Here is a 13,810-nt window from a genome sequence, read left to right on the forward strand (position 1 = left end):
CTGTCAGGCTGTTCTCCTACACCTTGTCCATCCAAACTCAGATTCAGCCTAGTATACTGAAAAACCTCATCAGTGGTGGTGACCATACCTTTTGATACTACAGGTGAAGGACTGCATAAACGTATACCCAGCCATATTTTGCAGCAGGGAGTTTCCTGCACACAGAGACAGCTAGAGCTTATGAGGAAAGACCTAGACTAGCCTTCCATATAGTATGCTAGTCCACTGTGTGGAGGACTTTTTTTTTTTTACAGATAGGGGAAAATGCCTGAGGATGGATGCAGTGTGAGGACCAGACAAGTTCTGTGCAAAGGATCTCCCCACCACCCCGCACAGCCATTTCTGATTCCAGGGAGGTGTATTCCTGGGTCTCAGGACCCACATGGCATAATAGCCACACAGGTTGGGAGGCTGCAGAAGGGAGAGGGAAGTTAGTGAAATCCCTCCCTCTTGCCTCTTCTGTGAGTAGAGCTCTGTACTGGCAGGAGGAAGGAGAGAATGATTTGCTCCCTTCCTGTCCCTACCTGCAGCCTCCAGACCTCCACTTATACCATATTTATTTGCTTAAAACATTTATTAGCCACCTTTCTACCTTGTGGAACTGAAAGCAGCTTACAATATAAATAAAACAATTATAATAAAAACACATACAAAGTTGATGATTTATTATTTTATATGGGGGTCCTGCGACTGTATGAATCAGCTTTCCTCAAGCTGGAAATGGCTCCTGGGAGAGGGAAGCTGGGAAGATCAGGAACCTCAGCACCTTCTGCTGACAGATCATGGGGTTCAACCCATGCAATCTCCTACTTCCAAACTAACAACGATCAGGTATCAGTTGCTGGTTTTCACCTGGCCATAAGATAAGACCAGGACCAGCTTGGTCTCTGCAAGCAAAACAGAGCTGTAGCCATATGCAAAAACCTCTCCCCCACATTTTGCAGTTTCTTGTTTCTTGTCCTGTTCATTGTCTCCAGTTTAGGAAACAAGGGCTGAATGTGGCAAAAAGCAAGTTCACAAAATAAAGCTGGTGTAATAATGAGCCATATCCACCTGCACTGCACCAATTAAAATAGGGACACAAATATAATATTATGAATTCTGTATTCATAGAACAAGGATCATTGCTCAAGCTTTCTACATCCATAGTGCTGAAGGATTTCCTCTTCCACTTTATCACACTTTTTTTGCCATTAAGTCATAGCTCATGGGGTTTTCAAGGCAATGGACATTCAGAAGTGGTTTGCCATTGTGCCTACCTCTTTGTAGTGTTCCTGGTATACCTTGGTGGTCTTCCTTCAAAATACTGACCTGGGCTGACCCTTCTTAGCTTCTGAGACATGACAAGATCCGGCTAGCCTGTGCTATCCTGGGCTGTCATAGCTTATGCCGTATTAATTTCACAGCAAAGAAAAGGTTTGTTCCTATGGTTAGACACCTTCTAGAAAAACAGAATTGTCCTACAACCAAAATGCTAAAACAGGAATGGTTATTTACCTGGGACAGATTCCATAATATCTAGTCCTGAGTAAATAGTGACAGTTAGCCTTACAATAGCATCCCTACAGAAAAATGCCATGGCCAATTATTACCTGGTCTCTAATCTATAGTATCTGGACAAAGTGACTGAGAGAATAGTAGTGAACCCAAGTCCAAGTCTTCTTGAATAATTCATCAGTTCTGCATGCCTTTTAGTCTGGTTTTAGGCCAGGCTCTTCTAGCTTTTAGCTAGAGTGTAGACAAAAGCCAAGTTTCCCTGTTGCCCTTCTTGGATACAGTGTTGAGGCATGTGGAGACATAAGCAGATATCAGGGGATGTGTGTTGAACTGGTTTTTAACATTCCTTATGAATTGGACTCAGTGGGTTACTATTGAAAGCCAATTGTCAGTGGTGTGGGAGTTATGTTGTGGGGTTCCACAGGGCTCAATTCTTATCCCGTATGTTTTTAAATACCTATGTAAACCCTTAGGACAAATCATTTGAAGTTTTGGGGTCATCAATATGCTGATAAAACACGGCTGTATATATTCTTATCCAAATTGTCTGGTGATGCAATAGTACTTCTGAATTGCTGCCTGGCCATAGTGATTAACTGGCTAAAAATGAACAAATTGAAACTAACCCCCCAAAAGACAGACTTAATGCTGGTTGGAAAGACTTCTGATGGAGTTCAGCTGACCCTTGCTGACTCAGTTGAAAGCCTTGGGATCACACTGGACCCAGCTTTATTACTGTAGAAGCAAGTTAATGCAGCTGCAAAAAAAAAAAAAAAAGGCTTTCTTCCAACTCAGCCTTGACCATAAAATGGCCTCGTACCTTAGTATGCCTGACCTAGCCACCCGGAACTATGCCACAGTAACATCAAGACAAGGCTACTGTAATGCACTGTACTTTAGTCTCTCCTCAAAATCAACTTGGAAACTCCAAGTGGTCCAGAATGCCATGTCTTGACTAATAGGGACAGCCAGATGGAGCATGCATATTACTTCCATTCTGCAGACACTGCTTTGGTTATTACTAAGCTCAGTTAATGGTAGTGGTTATCATACTTAAAGTCCTTCATGGTCTTGGCCCCTCTTATCTATGGAACTGCTTCTCTTTCTCCATGCTCTGCCATGACAACTCTACTCATGTCAACTGTGACTTCTGCAGGAGCCAGCATGCAAACGGGGAAAAATTAACAATGGCTGGTACATGTGCTTTCCCTGTTGCAGCTCCTACCTGTGAAATAAGGAGATCAGAAAAACTCCCACACTTTTGTCTTTTCCACAAATTATGCAATAATGAACTACTCAAACTGAGGAAAAGAGCTTTTCTGTCCAGGTAATAAGGCTGCCCTGTACAAAATGATTCACAGACTTACTTGGATAAATGATTGGGACTTGTTGTCTATACTGCGGTATATAGCACACTGTAAGTGGGATCCTATTATGTAATTTGGGTACTGCTTTATGTGCTTTCCAAATTCTCATTTCCTCTTTATTTTGCTTCCTAGAGTGGTTGATTTGATGTCATACAGGTTTGTGTCCAGCATAAATACTCGCAGTTTAAATCTGCAGAGAGAGATGCTGGACATAAATCTGTATGATATCAAATTAATCACTAGAAAGATCTCAACACATGTGGAACAGAAAATACTCTTGAAGAAACAGGATGTTACAATAAAAGTAAACGAGACTGCAAAAAACCAACAACACTATATTATGCTTACACTAAAAATATGCTTCTGTTTCCCTCTGTTGTTTCCATATATCTACTCTCCTAATGTTATTGAATGTCCCACCTTTCTGATTGTATTGACTCATTCTGGAGAACCACTTTGATTTATAATCGACTTGTGAAAAAGGTGGACTATAAATAAATAAATAGACCCTTCATAATCTGTGGATGCAAGATGGTGTCTAGTATAACAGTGTATTCTTTCCCCAGGAAATCCTGGGTACTCAAGCTCTGTCAGGGGAACTCCTAAGTTAACAAAGAATGTTTTGTAACTTTAACTGTCATTACCAGTATTTTATATAAAACTAATCTAAGTTTGAATATGCTGAAAATATTTTATCTCTTTTTTCTGTGTGGACCTCAAAGAAACCAGCTATTCATCTGCAATAGTAGCAGGATGGTAACCGTTCTGATTGGCTGAAATCAGTAAATTCATCTAACTTCTTCTCCCCTGAGTAGTTTTTCAACAATTTTAATTTTAAAAAATTAATTTAATAAATCTTGATATAGCACATGAGAGAAAGGCAGCTTGCTTGAAGCACGGGAGAGAGCAAGGCAATCAACTGAACGAGATTTCCGTTCACTTATATGCACCTGATTTCCATCCTGAATATGTAAGAAAACTGTGCTGAAACCATTGTAGGAAAAAATGCATGACCTCTTATCAGGTAGTAACTGATATGAAAGACCTCATTCCGAGACTTCAGAAAGCTAGACTGAGTTGACAGGATTGAACTTGTTGGATCAATGGTGTGATTCAATATGAAGCTGCTTCATAGGTTCATATTTGTTGTTCTATTGAAGGTGGCTATTTCTAATGTAAATCAAGAGGTTCATTGTAAATTAATCAGAAAACCAGCAGGAAATGTGTTGTTCAGATTCCTGGACCAGTTCCATTAAGGTTTCCTGGGTGACTTTCATAATTTAAAGGTGGCAGATGGTGGTAGAGCAGAATCAGGGTAAAATTCTTTGGCTAGTATGGTTGAAGTAGAAGTGTTAGAGAAGTAAGAGACTCATTTACAAATATGCAATTAGTCAAGACATTTACTTAGTAATATTGGGCCAGACAAGTACTTTCAGCCATACTTACCTACATAAAATGGAAAGGGAGTTAAAAATAAATAAATCTGAAAAATGTAATTCACATTTATATAGTAATGCATGTTTATTTTATTTCATTTTGCAGTATTTTATAGTCTACTACCAAAAAGACTAAGGCATTTTCATGTAAATGGGAAATAAATTAAAGCTCTTACGATACTTTTAAGGTATGCTTATAAGAATTGTCTTTAATTTCATATGATTAGCCCTTTTTTATCCTTAGTGTCTTATTCGAGTAAAATGTTTATCCTGGTCAGACATCAAAGGCAGTGAATTTAGAAACTGGATTTTATATAAGGCAGGACCCCCTGAACTTTTCACGAAGGTTCACTTCATCAGTTATCACTAATCATCTTCAAGTCTGGTGTTCTACCAATGAAAACAAAACATGATGAATAATGGATTCCTCCATGTTGGAAATGAAATATCTCTGCAAGAGGACCAAGGTAATGGGCTAGTGTCTGATTTGGCAACAGGGCGTGTTCGTCAAGCTTAAGCTTTTACTTAAAAAATAAAACTAAAAGGCATGGATAGAAACAACTGTAGATTCGGGGGAATTTTTAAACTCTAAAATTGTGTGTGCACTCTTATTAGACTCTACCATGTCCAACTAATTCCATTAACATTTTGATAAGGAAGTTCAAGTTTTCTTGCTGAATTATCTGTAGCATCTTACTGCACTTCCCAGCAGTATATTTGTGGCAGTTTTAACACAGTTTTGCTGTACTGTGAACTGGCAAGAAACACTGGCAGTAGTCAGCAGCTGTTTCATTTTAAAAACTCAAAAGTGAACCCATCAGAAAGTTAAATCTGAATTAGTTTTAATATTTCATTGCACAGACTAAGTTTTTGCCCTGACCTGGAAAGCTCAAGCCACCCCCATCTCATTAGATCTCAGAAGGGAAGCAGCTTTGGCCCTGGTCCGTGTTTGGATGGGAGACCACCAAGGAGTCCAGGGTTATTGCAGAGAGGCAGGCAAGAGCAAACCACCTCTGAATGACATTTGCCTTGAAAAACTTATGGAGTCACCATAAATCAGCTGCAACTTGACAGCATGTGCATGTGCGCATGCGCGCGCACGCGCACACACACAGAGTTTTACCCGGGAGCTGTCAGATTTTCTTTGTAAATAAATAATTTTAATCATGCAAAGAAGCATTTTTCTGTTTTTTTTCCTGCAACAAATCAAAAGGAAAATGAATAATAATGACACATACTCAATTTCTTGAAATTATGTAAAGCGGGAAAGAGCTCAAGCTAGATTCTCCGGGAACAAATTGAATGCCTCAAACACACCAGTGTACATCTATATGCTCCTGAAACGTATTTTAAAAGGGAGGAATGCAAGTATGATATGTAGGTGAAGAGCAGAGGCTATACCAGATTCCAAATAGACTGACACAAGGCCAGTAAAGAAAGGATCATCTCCTTGACAAGGCATCCTGAAAAGTCTGCATGAACATTTAAGTTAATTTGGGTACCATGTGTGCAAGGTTGTATCAAAGTTGAATACCCTCACCAGGTCCCCAATGCCTTATAGCTCATTCTATGGAGCAGGCTTTCTTGAGGGCCCTGGAAGGGTTTCCTGAATGGGTGGGAGTTAATTTATTTTGTATATATTTTTGGTTCAAAATTGAGAAAGGAGTTCGGCAAGGCTGTATACTGTCACCTTGCCTATTTAATTTGTATGCGGAGCACATCATGAGAAAGGCGGGGTTAGATGAGTCACAAATTGGGATCAAGATGGGATCGAAACCTCAGATATGCAGATGATACCACTCTAATGGCAGAAAGTGAAGAGGAACTAAAAAGCCTCTTGATGCGGGTGAAGGAGGAGAGTGCAAGAGTTGGCTTGAAACTCAACATCAAGAAAACTAAGATCATGGCATATGGGGGAGCTGCAATAGGAGGGGGAACTGGGCAATTTTCTCTCATAAAGTCTGCCATTGGTTGGCTATAAGGTTCCCAACAATGCCTCAGAAAATGCCAGAAGAATTTGAAGACAGTGCTTTGGAGGGCAGAGGTTGGGGAGGAGATGACATCACTTCTGGGTGATGCTTTTGATTACCTTCCTTAGTCTTTATGTTTTTTAATCTAGGGTTTGAAACCCTCTGGAAGGGTTTCCCGAATGGATAGGATTTAATTATTTTTAATATATTTTTTTTAATCTGCTAAACATTTATCTGGTGATATTATCATATATGGTCATGTTGACCTGCTCTCTCTCACCCCTCCCAAAATGACCAATGGGCCTAGAGGGAAGGGGAGGGTCCCTGGGTGACTGTGTACATATATATGCTTCTCAACCATATTCTGCGTGATCAAACCACTTCCGGGGTTTCTTGAAGCCTGCAGCATGTTTCAAGGGTTTCTCAATGGTAAAAAAGTTGAGAAAGGCTAATATAGAAAGATTCCTAGATTGTCACTATTTGGAGGCTGTTTTTTCTCTTACTGCTCAAGTCCTTAAAAAAACATCTGTAATGTTCTCTTCTATTCTGACATCAAGTTTTTCGAGAGGCAAAACTGGCAGGAAGCCTTTTCTGAAAAAAAGCCACATGTCTTCCGCTGTTTCAGATCTGACAAACTCTGTCTTCTGTTGGGAGAGTTTAAATATGCAAAGAGAGCAAATTGCCAGACTGCTTACATGAATGAAATGGTTTTATTTAGAAGAGAAACAACTTTGTATAGAATCAAGGAGAGTGAGCCCAAACTGTTGTCCTGCATTCAGGCAAGCAGTCTGTTCTGGAGGCAAGCAGGGAAGAAGTATGCTCAAAGGAGCAGGATGTCTCCAGTTGAGCCAATCAGGGCACAAAAGAAAATAATTTGAAAAATATCAGAAAGTTCCTATTCTAATTATGCTAAATACACATCTCCTGTAGGAGGATGCCCCCTGTAGCATATTCTTTATCTGGTTTTGAATCATGCACTTTATAGCAAATCTTGCATATTCCAATACCTTCTATGCTGAAACTCCCTCTTTTTAAGGTCCTAGACAAATGCTCTTTCCATATTGGGCAATGATCTAACTTACAAGCTATAAATAGGCATAGTTAGGGTAAAATATCAGTCTTCACTGAAATGTATATTTATTTAATCAGTTTGTACAAATGAGAAAAGGATTGTGTTCCTCATTTCTTTTTCTATCTATGCCGCAATAAAAGGAAAAAAAGAATTTCTTCCAACTGTTCATAGTTATTTCTGTCCCTCCAACGTATTGAGAGCCAGTTTGGTGTAGTGGTTAGGAGTGCGGACTTCTAATCTGGCATGCCAGGTTCGATTCTGCGCTCCCCCACATGCAGCCAGCTGGGTGACCTTGGGCTCTCCACGGCACCGATAAAGCTGTTCTGACCGAGCAGTAACATCGGGGCTCTCTCATCCTCACCCACCCCACAGAGTGTCTATTGTGGGGAGAGGAATGGGAAGGCGACTGTAAGCCGCTTTGAGCCTCCTTCGGGTAGGGAAAAGCGGCATATAAGCACCAACTCTTCTTCTTCTTCTTGTCCTTACAAAATAATCACCCTGGATGGTCATTTAATAATTGTGCATAACCTATGGTTTTATTATTAAGCATTTGTCTAATGATATATTTCCCTGTACTCCAAGGACATTGTACAAAGCAAGGAAATTATCATGGTGATACTTTTAATAACTTCCTGTGGGATTGCAAATGCCATCCGGAGCTGTCTCTGCAAAAGAGTTAATCATGTAATTTCACAGACAAGACAACATAGGGTTACTAATGAGAAACTTCATTTCAGTGATAAACCTTTTTCCCCCCTTCAAGAATATTTTGAGAGGCCTGTAACCTTTGGCTGACACCCAATGAGGCTATTAGTTTAACCATGGGATGCACCAACAAATGTTCAAGAGTCAGCAGAACTTTTCTTTTTCGGAAAGCAGTTCATAACCTTCCCCAAGAAGACTTTGAAAACTCAGAATGAGAAAATTGAAGGAGGAAAACACGTAAGAAAAGGGCTCGACTTATCAGCTTCTGATAGCTGTGATGCTTCAGCTTCCAATGTCTTTTCAACAAGGTCGGTTCACTCGAGCAGCCCCGGATCCCATTTAAAATGTCATGCTGCCCTCTGTACTATAAACATGTATCATCCATCACTAAATATTTAGATCTGAATTGTTGGAGCTGAGTTCTGTGCCAGGGGTAGGGGGATTAATTCTTTTCAAGGCCCTCACATGATGGATTTCTTGCTGAAGTAAACATCCGAGAGAAGCTCACACTCTGGCCATAAAGTACAGAAAGGCAGTTGGAAGTTTAATTGAGACAATGTTATTTAAAGTGGTTGTCATATTTCATGAAAAACTCATTGTGTTTGTTTTGTACAATTTGCCATAAATAGGTTATCACCATTAGACTGTGGCTTCATGTCTGGTATTGGAAGGAGCATCCCCCGGGCTTTGGGGGTTCCCAAAAGGAGTGCATCATGGATCTTTTACTATCTCACATCTGCCTAATGAACTGAGATGTTTTACAGACACAGGAAAACCATGTCAGCATTTACAAAAGAGGTAACTTTGGGGAAGTCCTTTGAGTTGGTTGCTGGCTTCTAAATTTAGAACTTCTATTTCATTTTTCTTGGTCTTGATTTCCGTCAGGGCTAGCAGGAAATTTTCTCTGATTTTTTTTTTTTGCTCATAATGATTTGCTTTGCTCATAATGTTTCATTGTGATGTGAATTTCAGATTCAGTTTTATTATTCATATATATTTAAAAACCTCCTTTCAGGGAAGAAAAAAAATCAGAAATTGTAGAAGTTGTGCACCCTCAGACTCCACAAATGAAAATGACCCTTAATGAAATTATGTCCCCTATTTGTGCTGTGCTAGAGCAAAAATATAGTCTGTTAGAAGAATCCTGTACTTGGCACTATGGAACAACCTCTGGTACATATTTCCATATGGCTTAATAGCAATCTGATAGGAAGCCCTCACCTTTAGGAACTTGCTATGCTATTCTTCTCATCCCACAGGAGTCAAAACTAGGTAAGGTTGTTTCTAAGGCATCATACACCATGTACAACTAAGCCATTCCTCTATTGATTAGCAGGGCAGCATTTCTGCCAATGAATACATGACTCACTTTGGCATTAATATGGCCGCAGCCATTTATTATTATGCCACCCTCCAAAGAGTTGGCACAGCACAGTAAGGAAGTCTGACCCCTCAGCAATCTGGCTGCTTAACCTGAAGGTCCCTCAGTGCTCTGAGACCCACTTTGTTCCAGCCGGGAGAGCAGGTCCTATGTATCCAGAATCACTAAGGGAAGCGACCATAGCAGGGCCCACCAGGCATCCACCTCACTTTGGTACCCCTAGGCTGCTTGGCTACAAGCTCTTGGCCTCCCAGCCAGGTAGGCCATGCTCATATGTCTGCTGGTCTCATTAAGGAAGCCCTCAACCCCCAGGGAATCCAGTGCACCAACTGGACTCCCTGCCAACAGGCTCCTACCATGCCTCAACCACAGCTGAGACAAATAGATCACAACCAAAATTTTAAACAGTAGTATGAACGCAAAATCCAAAACACTAGGCAGGAGGGAGGAAAGCTGTTCCAGCTGAAGAGGCACAGAGCGGGCAAGCTGGATGCACATGGTGCCTTTATAGGCACCCACGCTCTGCCTCCTACACACGCCACTGGGCTGCATGCATCCCTGTGGCTCCCACTCATTGCCAGCTTCATCAGCTGCCCGTCATCAGTGGCAGCTGCAGTGAGTCCCAACTCCTAATTGTGGTTGCTCATAGACCTTTCTAAAGCTTTGCTAATAAGATCTTTCCTGTGGGCTTAATGGAACAAAAATAATTTATTTACTTATATACTGCTTGCAAGAGGAAAAATAGCAAAATCTTAGTCAGCAAAAAGCAATAGAAACAATAAGAGCAGTAACACTAAATAAATAATTATAGTAAAACATGTTTTACTTTGCCTAATCATGTCCTAAATAAGAATACAACTAGACTATAACAGTAATCTCTTGGGTTTTGCTCCTAATATTTATATTAATCTATCAACATATTGCGAGCTTAAATAGACTCCCGGGAATGGTAGAGGACAGGAAGGCCTGGAGGATCATTGTCCATGGGGTCGCAGTGGGTCGGACACGACTTTGCAACTAACAATAATAACAACAACATCAACATATACCTAATTCAAAAGGGTACTGTCAAGGGAACTTGGACACAGTGACAGCTGTCATATGACATACTTTCTGGGTCTCCTGAGTTGCCCGGGAGACGACTTCGGGGCCAGGTGCCCATTCTCACTATGCTCAATCTTCCCCCATCCTTTGCATTCCTTTGTAAATTACAGCCAGTTGGCTCTTCAACTCTCCACTCCAAATCCTGCCCACTCCTGGCTCTACCCTAAAAGTCTCCAGGTATTTCTCAACCCAGAGCTGGCAACCCTATTTATGGAAGAGGGGTTAGAGAGGGGCTCTTAATTTACTGTAGATTACTTCAGAGAACATAACTAAAGGGAATCTAGCATGCGAGAAAATATAATGTTATCTATCCAAGGTATGTTTGGGTAAAGAGATCCAAATTGTATGTAAATCATTAAACCCTTTGTTATACTTTGCCAGAAAGAATTAGTATGTAAAAAGGTTCCTCTGCATTCATTATGTAACATAATGCTGATAAAGCCTCTCCAAAATCTTTAACATTAGATAGCAACATTTGACTCTAGGTAATTCTGAACTTTAATGAGACCTTAATCATCATGACAGGCTAAAAGCTAAGGGAGTCTCTAAGGTTACATGTTATTTCAAACATAATACAATCAAATATTTTTGATAAGATACAAGGAGGCCCACCAAAGGTGAATGCTCTGCCAATTTGACTTCAGTCTCAAGGTGAAAGTGAAACTAATTAGGTCTTCCCCCCCCCCCTTGAGATTTCTGTACCTGAGATTGAGTACACATGTAAAACTCTTATGAAAGAAGATTTAAATGGTCTGGGCTCTTTAGCTTGGAGAAATGACAATTTAGGAATGACTTGATAGATGTTTACAAAATGATGCATGGGACAGAGAAGGTAAAGATAGAAGTACTTTTCTCACAATACAAGAACTCAGGGACACTCAATGAAATTAAGGAGTAAAAGGTTTAGAACAGATAAAAGGAAATATTTCTTCACCCAAAGAGTCATTAACACATGGAATTCAGTGCTGCATAGGGATGTTAGCCTCCATGTGGGACCTGGGGATCTCTAGACCAGTGGTTGGTCTAGACCAACCTTTTTGAGGCTGGGGACTAGGGGCAGCAAGGAGGGCGATTGCCCGGCTGCACACGCGCTATGCATGGCCAAAAACGAGCATGCGCTACACTTTCGTGCATGCGCAGATGTGCCACGCATGCACGACCCTGCTTCCCTCTCCCCCCCCTCCCACAGTAAGAAGCTTGCCGGGCTGCAAGCTTGCGGCCTGGTAAGTTTCTTACTGTGGGGGGGGTGGGGAGAGGGAGCCGCGGCCCAGTGCCAGGGCCTTCGCGGCCCAACACCAGGCCGCAGCCCGGTGGTTGGGGACCACTGCTCTGGACTACAGAGATCCATTCCTCTGGAGAAAATTAATGCTTTGGAGGGGGAACTCTATGGCATTGTATCCCACTGAGGTCTTTTTCCTTCCTCAAATCTCCAGATGTTTCCCAACCTGGATCAGACAACCCAATCTCACCCCCCCCCCATCCCTTGCCGGTGGCCACGGAGGACCTGGCAACCCTACTGCCACAGAAAGTGGTGGTGGCTGCAGGCAATGACAGCTTCAAGAGGGGACTGCATAAACATAGGTCTGTCAGTGCAGAGGTCTGTCAGTGGCTATTAGCCCCAAGATATAGATGGGGCTCAATGTCTCAGGCTGTGATGCTCTGTACTCTTCGTGCTTGAGGGGCAACAGTGGGATGGTCTTTTGGAGGTCTGGCTCTGCTGGTGGACCTCCTGATGTCACCTGGGTTTAGACCTCTGTGGGACAAAGTGTTAGACTGGATGGACCATTGTCCTGGTCCAGCATGACTTCTCATATGTTCTTGTTTTTCTGATAAGCTAAGAAATCCCCCAAGTATGCCAAAATCCATATATGCTCTATTATTTATCATACTTAAAAGCACCAGATTATGAAGGTTTTTATAATTGCATAAGATCAAACATTGGATAAAAGCCTGTTCAGAACTGCAGAAATATACTCTCATTTATTTATTTACTTACTTATTTATTATATATATTTATATACTGCCCTTGCAGTATATAAACAAGAAAAGTATATTGCAACCAAGATACATTCTTTTTGATAATAGATTATGGATTAGGAGACCTGATCATAAAGACGCAACTAATCTGTAATACCTCTCCTCCAAATTACAGAATAATAAGAAACAGCTGTATCCAGTCTTTTACATTATTTTGTATGAAAGAATATTGTAAATTCCTCTGTATATCCATGTTGACCCAATTAAATCTATGAGACCCTATGCATGCCACATCAAAGGACATGCAATCTTGTCGAATATGACCCCCCGCCCCCCATTTCGGAACTGTTCCAGTGTCACATATCTGATCTTGTATCGTTGCCCAGCAGTATGTGTTTTCAGAAACATATCGCCATTCTCACATATAATTATTGACATGAGCATATGGTGATGTATTAATATTGCTTTGAGAGGACTACTCAAGAGAGCAATATTACCATTATGAGACTGGCCTGGTCTGGAACAACTTAGTGTAGTACAAGCATAAGCCATGCCTAAATGGCTGAGATTGACCTCCCCTTGTCTGCAGTTTCAAAATAATGGAAAGAACCCTGGAACGAATGCACATACTAATGAGTCATCCAATGGCCTTAGTCCACTGGTTCTATTGCATTGCTCTCCCTGTTTTGTTTCATATTCTGTCTCTCACACTCTTACATTCTGAGGCCAGGGCCAGCTTCTTTCATTGTCTTTAAATGAATCAGTGGGGAAGTTTGGGTTTGTGACCACAACAAAATCAAGACAGCCAGCAGATGGAGAAGGACCCTGTTCAAGTTCATTGTAGTCACTGCAAAAAGAGAAGTTCATCTCTCTACTTAGAGACCTCACTTCTCTTATCTTTTTTGGAAATGTTCCCAAACCCTGAGCCTCTCCCTCCCACACACACACAGCTAATCAGAAGGCACCCCTATCTGCTTGTGGGCCTACCTCTCCTCTTTCCACTTTTGCAAATAAAGAACATTTTGTTTTGAACTCAGTTCTCTTGGCCTATGAATGGATCCAGAATCTGTCCCCAAACTCACTTTTCACCTGTTCCAAATGACTTGTGTTTGTGTAGTAGCTAAGCCTGTATCTGCTGATGGCATCACATCACCTATATATGGCTCTTCCCCTTTGGATTTGTTTTTGGATTGGAGCTGCCCAGCTGCCTGGGCTCCTGGGAACTGTACCTTTGCCAGACCTGCCTGGATATGTAGCTATAGTTTCTTTGCGTCTTCAGTCAACCTCTTTGGATTCATGCC

This window comes from Paroedura picta, chromosome 1 (assembly GCF_049243985.1).
Source record: "Paroedura picta isolate Pp20150507F chromosome 1, Ppicta_v3.0, whole genome shotgun sequence".
NCBI lineage: Eukaryota > Metazoa > Chordata > Lepidosauria > Squamata > Gekkonidae > Paroedura > Paroedura picta.